This window comes from Bos mutus, chromosome 16 (genome assembly GCF_027580195.1).
Source record: "Bos mutus isolate GX-2022 chromosome 16, NWIPB_WYAK_1.1, whole genome shotgun sequence".
NCBI lineage: Eukaryota > Metazoa > Chordata > Mammalia > Artiodactyla > Bovidae > Bos > Bos mutus.
The window spans coordinates 55,309,262-55,324,988 of record NC_091632.1 but is presented as its reverse complement, the minus strand read 5'-3'; the positions used below and the strand labels follow the sequence as shown (position 1 = coordinate 55,324,988).

The window sequence follows — 15,727 nt, the reverse complement described above, 5'->3', positions numbered from 1 at the left end:
CAAGCTTGAATTTTGAAGGCCAAGTTTCCATGGCTCCCAGAAGGCAAAGTTAAAACCCTTTATTAACATCTACCGAGAGCCAACTAAGTATCTAACACCAAGCTCAGTGCAGTGTACACTGCGGGTGGAGCAGGGTGGGGCGGGGTGAAGAGGAGCATAGGACAAAAAGAACTGAGGTGTAATTGTGTCCAAAAGTGTTCTATTTGAGGTGACAAAGCATGTATGAAAGAAAGAAATCACAAGAGAAGGCAATAATAATTGAGAATAAGTCAAAAGAAAAAAGTGATAAAAGCATATGAGAAAAAAAATTAGGCTACAAATACTGAAATCTGAATTCTAACCAAGCCCTAAACTTGTTTGAAAAGCCTGAACAAGAAACCCCTCTGAGCCTTAATTTCTTCAGCAATAAAATCATGGGCCCTTTTAATTCTAACTATTTATGCCATTATTCCTCTTGAATGGCTATTAAAAGAAATAATTATGATAGTCCTTATGAACTGACAAATTATTTTTACTTAAAATTAAAAGATGTAAAAACAGAATTATGTGTTTATAACTCCAATACAATTATTAAACCAAAACAAAATTTAAAATACAAGCAATAAAAACACCAATAATATTAACATTAACATTAATTTAATATGATGTATGATGCTGCTCTGCAAAAATTAAATGTTTATTCATAACCTGAATTTGGTATTCACTGTGATAACACAGGTTCCTTCGAGTTCAGCATATCTATTTACCATGAGCACCTTAAGACTCAGCTTTCCCACCAGTTTTCTCTACTGAGAAACCTTTGTTTTTACAACATGCTATAATGTTGCTCCAAAGACGTAACTTATTAATTTTACCAGGTGATTATAAAAAGAAATTTGAGCACTGAAATCCCATAGCAGAAAGTTGTTTTATGGCAGTGTTCATGATGATCTTGAATAAGCTTATGCTATTTTCTTTTGGGAGAAGGAAATGGCAACCCACTCCAGTATTCTTGCCTGGAGAATCCCAGGGACAGAGGAGCTCGGTGGGCTCCCATCTATGGGGTCGCAAAGAGTTGGACACAACTGAATCGACTTAGCAGCAGCAGCAGCAGCAGCAGCATTTGCTTTTATCTTATCATAAAAATGAAAACAGGAAAATTTTTAAATTCTAACAGTTTTTTTCTTTTTGTACTTCTCTATGTTTTATACATTCTCTATGATAAACATGCATTTTTTTTCCAACTGAGCTTTTAAATGATAGCTTTATTGAGATATCACTCACATACCACAGAATTTACACATTTAAAATGTGTAAGTCAACCGTTTTCAGTATAGTCACAAAGTTGTGCACATATGTCACAATAAATTTTGGAACACTTTCATCATTCCAAAAAGAACCTCCTTGCTCCCCAATACCCACGTACCCATTAGTAGTCACTTCCCATTCTCTCAGCTCACCCAGCCAGCTCTAGGCAACCACTGGTCTACTTTCTTTCTCTATGATCAATCCATTCTGAATATTTCATATCAAGAGAGTCATATAATATGTGGTTTTCATAACTATCATCTTTCACTTAGCATAATATTTTCAAGGAATATCCATGTTGTAGCATATTATCAATACTGCATTTCTTTTATTGCCAAATAACATTCCATTATATCGGTTTACCACTTTATCTATTCATCAGTTGATGGATATTTGGGTTGTGTCTACTATCTGGCTATTATGGATAATGTTGCTACAAACATTCCTATATAAGCTTTCGGGTTGTTTTTTAACATCTGTTTTCAGTTCTTTTCAATGTGTACCTAGGAATGGAATTATGAGTCATATGCTAATTTGATGTTTAAGTTACTGAGAAGGCATCCTATTTTTTCCACAGAGGGCGTACCATTTTACACTCTTACCAGCAACATACAAGGCTACAATTTCTTTATCTACAGATATGAAGTAGTATACATAGTTTTGATTTGCATTTCCCTGACGGCTAATGATGTTGAGCATCTTTCCATGTATTTATTGGTCATTTGTGTCTTTGGAGAAATGTCTATTCACATCCTCTACCCAATTTTTAAGTGGGTTATTATTTACTGAGCTGTAAGTTGTATTATTCATGTTCTCAGAAAAAAAATTTTTTAAGGCATTGAACATATGCTAATATATGTTTTTTAATCACTAAGAATGTGGCAAGGTTACTATAAATACTGAGAGTTATGAAGAAACTTCCCTCACCCCTGATGTCTTCCTTTGGATTCATCTCTGGGGAGGTAAACTGATTTATCAGTTTGGTAAATTTGGTAATACCTAAGCTTAACTGTCTCAGCCACCTTTCTCTCTTGAGTGACCCTGCCAGCAGAAAATAGACTGCTCTGCTCTGTTGTTCTGGCTGGGTAGGCCTCCCATACAGGAAAAGACAGAGGAGAAAAGATTGAAACAAAGATTAAGAAGGAAAAATTAGACAGATGGACAATAAAGAGAGGCGGGACAGGACAGGCACTACAGTACAAAGACTAGGAGTTGTTAGAGGAAAATGAGTGTGATAGGTTGGGTGGATGGGAAAAGTCTAAGAAGTAGCTGGAGGCCTACTGAAGTTGCCTTTTCAACTCACACTGCCCTCTGTTGTTGTTGTTTAGTTGCGAAGTCAGGTCTGACACGTTTGAAACCCCATGGACTGTAGCCTGCCAGGCTTCTCTGAGAGCCTGAGGCTCCTGGACGGCTACAGTCCATGGGGTTGCAGAAGAGTCAGACATGATTAGTGAATAAACAACAACAATTTTCTACTGAAATATAGGCATCGTCACATGCTGTTCAGTTCAAATATAAACTGGTACAATTTATCAGAAAACAATTTCATAACATGTTCCTGATAGCTCAGTTGGCAAAGAATCCACCTGCAATGCAGGAGACCCAGGTTTGATTCCTGGGTCGGGAAGATCCTCTGGAGAAGGTATAGGCTACCCACCCCAGTATTCTTGGGCTTCCCTTTCGGCTCAGCTGGTAAAGAATCTAACTGCAATGTGGGAGACCTGGGTTTGATTCCTGGGTTGGGAAGATCCCCTGGAGAATGGAAAGGCTACCCACTCCAGTATTATGGCCTAAAGAATTCCATAGACTGTAAGTCACAAAGAGTCAGACACGACTGAACGACTTTCACTTTCAGGGGAATGATTAAATAAATTAGCTTATACCTTAGATGTTACAACACCACAAAATGTGCACATTGTGAATCTATAATAAATGTAACTTAAAATCATAAATATGATTTCAATTATGCCTACACACACTCCACGGACACTGAAAGTACATATATAGAAATGTTCACAGTTCTTGCTGTTGGCTGATGGGAGTACAATTTTTTTTTTATACTTTTTTGTATTTTGCTGTATTTGTTTTCTGTGTTACTTTCTGTATTTCTAACACACAATATTTTTTCTATTCAAGAAAAACGTTAAAGCACTGAATCAAAGACACAACATTTTTTAATAACTCCTAAGAATGCTACACAGTGAATCCATATATTAATACTGTTCACCTCTTTACAAATAATCCAAATAAATACAAGGTTATCACAAAGTTTAGCAAATTAAAAACAGCCAATTTATTAAGTGCTCTGTGTACTTAACATTGAGAAAGACAGTCACTTTAAAATGCATTATATCATGTAATAAATGTGTTTTTTTTTTCTTTTGGAAACTGCTTTTATCCACTATCTCAAAGGACTCTCATTGCTTTAAGACCCTATTTTAGAGCAGCAAATAATCACTGGGTATATTTGCCAATAACCTACAGAAACAGGAGTTGCTACAAGGCCAGTTCTCAAGGGCACAAAGTAGAAACCTCTATGGCGGACGGAACACTACAGATCTTAGAAATGAATTCATCTAAACTGTTACATAACTCTTCCCTATTATGTTTACCAAACCCTAGGTCAAAAAGGTTGCATTTAAAATTCTGGAAAAATGAAGAAATAAATTCTACAAAATACTTAGTAAATTAACTATAAGTTAGACAAAACCAAAAAAGGTTTTCATGTAAATTTCCTTCCTTTTCTTAAAAAATTACCTGTATATATTTGAGATTTGTATTTTTCATCAAATGTTTTGGTGAAAGGGCTCATTTTTATTGGATTTCACACAGTACTTAGTATAATTCTGATCACCTATGGGCTCAGTTCAGTTCATTTGCTCAGTCGTGTCCCACTCTTTGCGACCCCATAACAGCAGGTCGCCAGGCCTCCCTGTCCATCACCAACTCCCAGAGTTTACCCAAACCCATGTCCATTGAGTCGGTGATGCCATCCAACCATCTCATCCTCTGTCGTCCCCTTCTCCTCCTGCCCTCCATCTTTCCCAGCATCAGGGTCTTTTCTAATGAGTCAGCTCTTCGCATCAGGTGGCCAAAGTATTGGAGTTTCAGCTTCAACATCAGTCCTTCCAAGAACACCTGGGACCTATGAGCTCAAACATTAGCCAATGAACTAATAGGAACTAATGCTAGGTTCAAGGTCATTGACGAGCTACCATATTTCAAAACTATTCACCACAGCATATATGGACATTTTAATGTGCAGGTTCAAATGGATATCAGATTAAAATCAACCTATCAATTCAACTAGAATAAAGAACAAAACCATTTTAACAGTATTTTAAAATTATAAACCTAAGCTAGGAGCTCTCCAGTTTACTCTCTAGTCCCCTTTTGAACAAAAGGTAAAAATTTATTAATTTTATCATTTCAGAAGTTATGAAATTTCAAAATGAGTTTAGGCTGATATGTTTACTTTTAATTACGGTTTTCTCTCATAAGCCAGAGGCAGATTACTGTTCAGAAAACACTATGTTTGAAAAGCAATGATACTTCAATAAAAATTAATTTAAAAATACTAATAAAATTTTAAAAAAAGAATACACTATCTTTGTGTTCTACATAGGAAAAACAGTGACTTAACAGATTTATGGAATGCATGTATCTTTGTGTCTCAAAAATCTATAACGACATTATTGTCTGGTCAATTTAGCAACTGTCACCCTAGTCTTAGATTTTACTGCATATCAAAACACTGTATTCATCTCAGGTGAGTCTCCCTGCACATCAAAACACTGTATTCATCTCAGGTGAGTCTGCCTATCTCCAACTACCAATATCCCATTGTCTGGTTCTAAATTCCTATTCTTTCTAACTTCAATCTTTACTGTCATTACCTCACTACCATTACCCAGTTCAACCATATCAAGAACTCCAGACTCAGGAGTTCCCTTGTGGCCAAGTGATTAGGATTCTAGGCTTTCACTGCCAAGGCCTGGGTTCAGTCCCTACTTGGGGAACTGAGATCCCACAGGTAATGCATCATGGACAAAACGAAAAGAAAAAAAAGAACAAAATTAAATTATTAAAAAACAAAGTGAAAACTCCAGACTCCTGCATTTTCTTTCTTTTTTTTTTAAACATTAGTCAGACTCCTGGCATTCTTTCTTTTCAAGCACTGAATTCATGTATCATCTCTAGCTACTTCCTTTGTTATCTTATGCATCTACTGCACTGACCCTATAAACCCCAGGCCTGATCAACCTGACCACCTTCTCTGCTCTTATACCCAGGCGCTAAAGAAAATCATAACTATGCAGATTGGAAACTATAAAAGCAGTATCCTTCCAACATCAGGTGCAGCCTCAATGCTGGCCTGACATTCTTCCCCAATTAGTCCCAGAACCACATTCCCAGAGCGACACTAACCTTCACCACTGGCCTCCAGTCCTCTTCCTATTCCTAGCTCAGCAGTCTCAACTGGGCCACAGGTAAACAGAAGTTACCAGATGTCAGTTGGTAATCAGTTATTTCCCCTTCTTATCTCAGTAGTACAATGTTTCTATCTGCTGTTCAAGGGTAATCTTTCTACTTGTACCCAGTTTCTTCCTTTTTTCTACTTCCTCAGGAGCATGCGTATATAATCAACCTATCTGTGAATGCATTCCTCTCACTGGGTAGGGGAGCCTCATAAAATGCAGCTTTCCTTTATCCTGATTCTGAGTTTATGAACAACTCTTTGAACTGCCAGGAAAAATTCAACCACTAAGAATTAATCATCTTTCTGTAAAATGCACAGGTGGTAAACAAATTTTAAAAACAAACAAAGTAACGACAGAACTGTGTAAAGGCATTCAAAATAAAAGGTAAGATATTTGAGGAAGATTTGTTTTTTAAAAATGAATCACTGTGCCTTTTCTTATAAAATAATTTATTAAATTATTTTTGTCATAAATAAAATATTACCAAAAAAATAAAGCATACATATAGGAATGTTTATAAAACTATAGCTGCTTATAAGGATTAGCAATTTATAACCAAGCTCAAATTAATTCTGTGAGTCTTATCCAATTCTGGGTCATGGACCCTTTGAAGAATCTGACAAAAAATGTCTCCTCAGAAAAATACACATTAAAAAAAAAATGCACATATACTACCACTAAGTTTTGAGAGTTATTTCAGGTGGCTCACAGACCCCTTGAAGCCTGTTCTTGGACCCAAGGTTAAAAAACTCTGACTGTTTTCAGAGATTGTATTTTATCCATGTCAAATAGGTAGATACTGTTTTCCTCTCCTATAATAAAATATCTAAATAAACATTAATGATATTAATTCTTACCGTGATGTGACACAACGGTGACATGCTAATTTATATCTCCAGCGTACCAAAAGTTACTAGGAAGGCAAGAATGGAGATAGGTGCAAAAGTGAATATGCCTTCTCACTGTCAGCCATTCAAGAGAAATATTTTGATGGAGGTTTGGGGAAAAAAAAAATTCCAGAGTAAGGCAGCTTACTCTAGGTAAGAAATTCTTAGAAACGAATAAAAAAAAACCAGTACAGAAAAAACCTGTCTCAGAGGAAGATAACTTGCAATGCTTTGAAAGACTGCTGATAGAATATGATTTTTCCCCAAGGTATTTTATTTCAGTGGAGAATATTCCCTAAAGGAACACCTATGACAAAAGAGACACTATTATATTTATGCTAGCAGGAATTCCTCGGCAGTCCACTAGTTAGTTAGGCCTGAGTGGTTTAACTACTGAGGGCCCAGGTTCAATCCTTGATTGGGGAACTAAGATCCCACAAGCTGCATGGCACAGCCAAATAAATTATATATATAATAAATACAATATATATGTGTATATATTTCTAGCACTGTCTCATATTAGTGCAAAGTTTCCCTGTGTAATAGAGAAGAACAAATCTGACATCCTATTGGATCTATTTCTTCTTCTTTAACTTTTTGTATTCTATTGTTTTTGCCAGAAGTTTACAATGTTGCCAATAGCCTAAAACATACAGGATAGCCTAATCTCAAGACTCTGATCTCTAAAGGTAAAAACACTTTCCTATTCACATAGGGATAAAAAATAACATCTGTCTGGCTGGAGGTTTATAGGAACACTGTGACTGGCTACCTGGAAAGCTGCAAGAACAAAGGATTTCCATACCGAAAAGTTCCCAGAGACCAACCACAGGCACACTCCTTTCGGTAAAAAGAAGCCTGACCTCTAACTGGAGGAATGGTTCTTTGGGAACCTAGTTCATCACCTTCTCAGTCTGTTGGCTTTCTGAATAAAGTCACTCACTATTCCTTGCCCCAAGAACTCGTTTCCCAAGCAGTATTGCTAACACTTGTACCCAAAGTTTCTTCCTGGCAAGCCCACCAGACATCAAAGGTAGGACAAGAGAGGTCAATGGATTCTGACTGCTAAATTAAAGCTTCTGTTCAACTTTCATGACAGGAAAAAACACTAATTTTTTGAAAAGCCATGTTTTCCTTAAATTAAAATTTAGCTTCCTTCCCCCTTCCCCTCTATGGAGCACAACTACTTCTGTAATAGAGAAGAAAGAGAGGAAAAAAGAAAGGAGTAAAATTTGTTGTACTCCTACCACCCCCCCACCCCCACCGCCAACGTTATACTAAACCATGACCTATTCTGACTTTTGAACTTTACATGGAAGACATGATAGGAGAAAACCAAAAGGTGAAGCTAGGCAGAATAAACTAGAGGAGATATTATTCTGGACATTTTTTTACATACTCCGAAGCACTGGAACAAAATGAAAACTCTCCAGCAAAATATACAGTTTTATGCAAAGTTTTATACAAGTACATGGAAACTGTCATTTTAAGACAGTCTTAGAATATCTGTTTCATCACCGTAGGTAAGTGTTTCTGAAGCAGAATTTTTGCTCATAAGTTTCTGCACACACACATTTACTCTTGGAGGCTGTCAGGGAAGGTAAGCCATACTCTCAAGCATCAAAGACCTGTCATGATTTACGAGGGAATCCCTAGGTTTTCCCCAGGTAAACAGCTGAAAGAGGACAAAAAGGCTGTAGGCGTCAAAATCCACAAAATTATAATTAACCAAGAGGGTACCTGATATAATAAAAAATTATCTCCTGAATTAAATAGTTTACTTTAGGTTAATTTGAAATAGATCTTTCTCTGGCTAGCAAAAATATGAACTTTGGTTGACATAAGACCTATTAGGTCAATTTTAAACTAGGGTTCAACTGTAAGACTAATAAGACAAACCATTTCATCTTACAAAACATTTAATTATATGATCAAAGAAGTCACACGACATTGCTTCTCATTTTGGCTCTTTACAGTGCTGATGCAATGCTATAGGTATAAACTCTAATTGGAATGACAAAGAACTCCAGAACAATTTTTTTTTTAACTATTGAAGCAAAAGGAACCTAGTGATTACTTTGTAAACTGTTGAAGAAAATAAAGCTTAATGACTGATTTTGGATTAAGAAGTCACAAATGGATACAAAGTCTTTTCCTCAGGAAACTAAACTTTGCAATTTTCTAATCAGCATAGTTTCTACAAAATTCCATCCCTCTTTTAATTTGGGTTGAACATGAGGGAGGAAATCAAGTCTGTTACTTGCTATGAATCCTTCTGAGACCTGACTTAAGAAAACCTTTTCATCCCCACAGTGGAAAAAACAAAAATCTAATCTTCGGTGCTTCATAAGAAGGAAAAAAAAAACTCCATGAGGATTCAATAAATAAAATGCAAATTCACAAAAATAAATCCTTGCTGAAAAATCTTAAAGGAACATGTTTCAGTTCATTTAATAATTACTTTTAAGATTTATCTGTACAGTGTTAATACCTGCAGAAGAGAGAAACAGTGAACAAGAAAAACAATGCATGCATAAATTAAAAATACAAGTGGTATGCTCTCCAGTATCCAGGAACAACAGCATTCTTTATGTTATTATAAAGTTCACATCTTTTAAGGAAACTTTTTACCTAAAAATCTATAACATAAAAGGCTCTTCAAAATGGTTGTTTGCCTTCATTCAAATTACAAAACCATAGCCATCTATTTCACTGGGTTTTCAAGATGTAGCAAACATAGAAAAAAATGTAATTATTTATTCAGGTAGTAGTTTTCTAAAAAAATCAGTATTCTTATAAGAGGATTTAATAGCTACGGCAATTACAAAAAAGCAAGAGAGTTCCAGAAAAATAACTACTTCTGCTTTACTGACTACGCCAAAGCCTTTGACTGTGTGGATCATAACAAACTGGAAATTCTTCAAGAAATGGGAATACCAGACCACCTTACCTGCCTCCTGAGAAATCTGTATGCAGGTCAAGAAGCAACAGTTAGAACTGGACATGGAACAACAGACTGGTTCCAAATCTGGAAAGGAGTATGTCAAGGCTGTATATTGTCACTCTGATTATTTAACTTATACACAGAGTACATCATGCAAAATGCTGGGCTGGATGAAGCACAAGCTGGAATCAAAGTTGCCAGGAGAGATATCAATCTCAGATTTGCAGATGACACACCCTTATGGCAGAAAGCAAAGAACTAAAGAGCCTCTTGATGAGGCTCCAACATTCAGAAAACTAAGATCATGGCATCTGGTCCCATCACTTCATGGCAAATAGATGGGAAAACAGTGACAGACTCTATCTTTTTGGGCCCCCAAATCACTGCAGATGGTGACTGCAGCCATGAAATTAAAAGATGCTTGCTCCTTGGAAGAAAAGTTATGACCAACCTAGATAGCATATTCAAAAGCAGAGACATTACTTTGCCAACAAAGGTCCATCTAGTCAAAGCTATGGTTTTTCCAATAGTCATGGATGGATGTGAGAGTTGGACTATAAAAAAATGCTGAGTGCCAAAGAATTGATGCTTTTGAACTATGTGTTGGAGAAGACTCTTGAGAGTCCCTTGGACTGCTAGGAGATCAGACCAGTCCATCCCAAAGGCAATCAGTCTTGAATATTCACTGGAAGGACTGATGCAAAGCTGAAACTCCAATACTTTGGCCACCTGATGCAAAGAACAGATTCCTTGGAAAAGACCCCGATGCTGGGAAAGATGGAGGGCTGGAGAAGGGGATGACAGAGGATTAGATGGTTGGATGGCACTATCAACTCAATGGACATGAGTTTGAGCAAGCTCCGGGAGTTGGGGACGGACAGGGAAGCCTAGCGTGCTGCAGTCCATGGGGTCACAAAGAGTCAGACACGATTGAGCGACTGAACTGAATCACAAGATACTGTTAATTCCTAAAATCTCTTGTGAAGTTGCCCAGTCCTGTCCGACTCTTCCCGACTCCATCGACTGTAGACTGCTAACCTCCTCTCTTCTTGGGAATTTCCAGGCAAGAATACTAGAGTGGGTTGCCATTTCCTTCTCCAGGGGATCTTCCAACCCAGGGATTGCACTGCAGGGAAACTCTTTACCATCTGAGGTACCAGGGAAACCCTTAAAATCTCTTATGTACAGTTAATTAAAATATCAAATGCTCCGATGTTAATAAAAATGACTAAATCTGTCATTTAAAAAAAATTTGTCCTACAGTCAAAGGGAAAAATAATCTTGAACTGTATTTTGACACACACACACACTACCTTTCCTCTCCACGTGGCTAATGATGATGAACGGGGTCGGGGTCTGGGGGGAGGCCCTAAGAGATGGCAGGGAGGAGGTCATATAAAGGCAAAAAGTTTCCATCTCCAAATATGGTAAAGAGCAGAATCTGAAAACTGTGACCAAAACAATTTAAAAAATCTCAAGCTATTATAAGATTCAGAACTTTTTAATGATGTATTGCTTTTTTTAAAGATTGTTCAGATATGATTTTTTTTTTTTACTTTTTATTAAAGAATATTCCAAAAGTTATTTCAAATGCATTTTTAAAAAGTATCCCTTGGTTAAAAGGAAATATAATTTCCCCCCAAAGGAATGATCCATAAATAAAGAGAAGCCTATATTCACAAGAATCTTCAAGGCCCTAAACAAAAGAACACACTCATAAGAGTACTGAGACATAGATTATTGAATGTAGAGCTTCTCAATAAAAATATAATCCTCGTAGAGGCCACTTAAATTGAGCTTTTTAAAAAACTTTCAGGACTCTGCTGGTGGTCCAGTGGTTAAGAATCTGCCTGCCAATGCAGGGGATACAGGTTCAGTCCCTGATCCAGGAAGATATCACATGCCATGGGGCAACGAAGCCCATGCACCACAACTAGAGAGTAGCTCCAGCCTGCCACGTCTAGAGAAAAGCCCATGCAGCAACGAAGACCCAGCACTGCCAAAAATAAAACTGAAAAAAAAAAAAAAGCAAATTGCCAGACTATCAATTATTCATCCTTAATTGACTAAAGAAAAATTAGCTAAGGCTAATTTGTAGGAACAAAACAGTGTATTTCCTCTTATCCAACTAAAATGGTAGCAACGGATAGCCACCTATATTTAAAAACAAATGAAATCCTACATTTTCCTACATAACATGCATGCACCTCTCATGAAACAAGCAACAACCAGTAACTGCTGCTGCTAAGTCCCTTCAGTCGTGTCCGACTCTGTGCGATCCCATAAACGGCAGCCCACCAGGCTCCCCCGTCCCTGGGATTCCCCAGGCAAGAACACTGGAGTGGGTTGCCATTTCCTTCTCCAGTGCATGAAAGTGAAAAGTGAAAGCGAAGTCACTCAGTCGTGTCTGACTCTTAGTGACCCCATGGACTGCAGCCCACCAGGCTCCTCCGCCCATGGGATTTTCCAGGCAAGAGTACTGGAGTGGGGTGCCATTGCCTTCTCCGAACCAGTAACTATCCCTTGCCCAAATCTGTCCCTGATCCTTTAATACTGCACACACTGCCAACACTGTGCTAGGTCTATACTGACTAGATTTTACAGAAGGAATTTGTTTACTGATCAGGTACCATAAAAGTTGTGGAGGAGGCAAGTTTCTCACATTAAATTACAATGAATATAATTAATCCTTCAAGAACATTTTGACATTAAGTGTAAATGTAAAACCATTCGGCTAAAATAGTATTTAGGTAAGTTTAACAGAATACAGACATCAGGATAAGAACAATGAAGGATCATAGTAACCCACAGAAGTCTGTGAGCTGCAGCTACCCTTCCAACAGGGCTATCTTTCAGTCCTAACAGCTCTGAACAAGAGGCGTTCCATGTAAATCACCACCTCTGTTGCAAAAACAAGTTAAAACACATTCCTAGTCAATATGTCAGGAGCTTTCTCTAAAAACTGCCATATTTCTTTTATAGCTTACCCAAACCACCATATACATTTGTGTTTTGCTGCTACTCCCAGTGTATGGGAGTCAAAAAACATACCCTCTTCCTTCCTAATTTTTGCTAAAAAGGTTTTATCTTTCCTTTGATAACACCATCATATAGAGAAGCACATACACAAAAACTCAGCCATACCTGAAACTGCTTCAGAACATGTCACCAAAAGCAGATAATTCTACCTGTTCACCATAAAGTTCAAACTTCTTGTATGTCTTCAGGTTCTCCCTACTTAATGCCAACAGACTTAGTAGACAAAGACTCATACAGTTCCTTGACACACTGTTGACATGCAGATGTAAATAACTGCAACAATGACACCCCAGGAAATGACTGAGCACTCTATACATCTTATGACCCTCACTAAACAAGCACAGGGCAACCTGTTTATCCTCCTCAGTATTAACACAGTCAACACTAAGAGGAAGAGACCCTCCAGGGCTTTCATCCTGCTTAGAATCATCTCAGTTTGAATATCATAGCACTTCAGGAAAAGGATTTTTAAATTTGCCTCACAGAATTTACCCCAGACTCTTAGGATAAGAAAACATCTTAAGAATCACACAGAAATCCTATAGATAACATGCTAGCCAATAAGGTCTTAGCCACAAGCTAAGACCAGTAGCGTCAGAATTCAAATGTAGCATAAATGTAAAATACACACGAAATTTCACAGACTCAGTATGAAAGAATGTAAAATATCTCACTGTTAACTTTTAAAACAGATCACTTGTTGAAATGATATATATAGGATTAAATAAAACATGTTGAAATTAACCCTACCTATTTTTTTGGTAATGTGACTAAAAACCTTTAAATTGCTCGTGTACTAATGCCTTGTATTTTTATTGGACAGTACTACTGTAGATCCACAGCCTTAATTCTGACAACAAACTTTTACCACCTGGCATTTCCCAATCACAACAGTAACATAAAAGTCAAAAGAAAAGAAGTATTTTGGCTTCTTTATCAGTTAAATTGAGGTAACAATAGAAAAAACTTTAAAATAGTGGAATCACTTTGACTGACACCAAAGAGATATTTTCAAAAAGGCAAAAATAGTACCAGATGCAAAAACTATACTTCTTAAGAAAATAAGATGGGGAATAAACAACCAAGGTTTTTCTAATAAAGTAGGTCTAAATGCTGATTATAAGGTTCATCTTTAAAGTAAAATGGACATTTCTTTCATTTCTAGCAACTGGGACCTCAGAAAAATAAAATATGTAATATTCTGTCTCTTGTGTTGTTTAAGCATCTACAACCTCAAACAAACCACTATTAACACTATAAAAGGGGAGATACTTATCATAACCTAATTCTCTTCTCCAAAATCAGAAGAGAATAACACCACTCAAAAGCAAAATTAAAAGTGACATAATTTTCTCCAGGGCTGAATATTATGAAGAAACCAAATTTTAAGAAAAGTATTTAAGAAAAGTATTACCACAATTTTTAAAAGTATATTTTAAAAGTGAGAAATTGAACCATATAGTTCTCTAAATGAACTATTTCTTCTTTTACTGTAACACATCTTTCTGCTTTAACAATATTTAGACCTCCAGAGCTTGCATATTTCTGAATCTACAAAAATATTTTTATAAGGAGAGAGGGGACAGCTCAGTAAAAGGATGGGGGGCAGGTCTGGTGTTCACTCAGGTATTCAGAGGGTGCAAGAATAATAACTTCTGGAGAACTGTCAATGGCAAAATTCCATTTTAAAAAGAATTTTTAAAAATTAAGACCAAAGGGTCCCCTGGGCTCCACAACAGTTGAGAAGATACTTTCTATGCTGTCCTAACAAATTTATAATTGGAAAAGATCACAGTTGGCCACCAATTCCTTCTCCATTTGATATTTACCAGCTGAGTAAACCCTCAGACTTCTATTTGCTAAGTGATACATTCCTTAGAAACCTTTTCCTTGTGCATTTAAAATGCCAAGATCAATTACGCGGCCAGTAAAGTATGCAGAAAGGATGGTGCATATTTTAAAATAGGAAGTTGAATGCCTGCAGCTTCCTGCCTTGGTACAAAGAGTGATGCTGGTAAAGCTCTTGAGTATAATCCTTAAACACTGAAATCACTCTCAAAGAACTGAGGCTTCTAACACTGCCTAAGAGGTTAAAAAGACTGCCAAATTTTCCATTAGGGCATCCTATTTTTAGAGTCTTTGGAATCTCTCTTTTAAATTGCATTCCACAGTAAGATGTGTTGGACTAAGTTTACAAAAGCAACAACATAAGCATTCTAAGACCTTTATGTTTCCAAGCCTAGGAAGAAATGCTAAGCTTTTACATTTTTCTTCTTTAGGTCTTAACTTTTACATCTTTAACAACACGCAAATAAAAATAAAACAAAGGTATATATTGGCCCGGAGGGAGGAATGGGAGGCACTAGGTGCTTCTTGACAGCCTAAGTGGTGAGGCGAGGCGGGGAACAGGTATGAAGGAAAATACAAATCACCCGCAGAGGTGGAGACTGTGGGCAACAGAATGAAAAGGAACAGAAGCGCAGAGGAAGCCGCAGGCTCCGCGGGCAGCCGGGCGACGGAGGACCTCTGGCGCGAGTGCCCTAGGGAGGGAGAAATGGGCGCGCGGCGCAGGGAGAGGCCAAGGCGGCGAGAGAAAAAGAGGAAAACAGGGGAGCGGAGAAGGGGCGGAGGTGAGGGAACGGGGCTCCACCGCGCCCGGAGGGCAGAGGCGGCGATGCCAGAGGAGGACAGCGCCGGGGAAGGAACGAGGGGGGGTCCCAATGGCTTTCCCCTCGGCCGCCAGCCGGCCGGTCTCCTGCATCTCGCTCTTCCTCTCCTTACCTAGGAACAGGAGACGCAAGGAGAGCTACCGCCGGGCGCCGAATCTGTTTCCAGCCCCGCTCGCTGACATGGCGGCCGACGAGCTGTCACAGAGGTTGCTCAGGTCTCCCGCCGGTCGGGTGGAGGAGACACCTCTCGCCTTCCCGCCCCGCCTCCTTCTGCTCACCCCTCCCGGCAGGCGGGAGGGCGGCCGGCGGCCAGGGACCGCGGAGCATAGAGCGCGGACGGCTAGAGAGGAGGCACAGAGGGCAGACGACCATAGAGTCCCAGTTCAGACACCGCCTAGACGGGCCTTCTCTCTCCCCGGC

General features: G+C 38.2%; 1 protein-coding gene across 4 annotated transcripts in view; it reads right to left on the bottom strand.

Moving 5' to 3' along the window:
• Window positions 1–15,591, bottom strand: part of CNST (consortin, connexin sorting protein) — a 96,759-nt gene extending 81,168 nt beyond the window's left edge. Inside the window, exons 1-2 of one of the 4 annotated variants that reach the window (XM_070385375.1) lie at window positions 15,420–15,513; window positions 9,606–9,683 (exon numbers count right to left, since the gene is read on the bottom strand). The gene's annotated coding sequence lies outside the window, so the exon portion shown is untranslated. Of the gene's footprint in view, window positions 1–9,605; window positions 9,684–15,419 lie in introns of all 4 variants that reach the window. The other 3 variants (XM_005893385.3, XM_070385374.1, XM_070385376.1) reach the window with 3 other exon arrangements.
• Window positions 15,592–15,727: the final 136 nt, after the last annotated feature.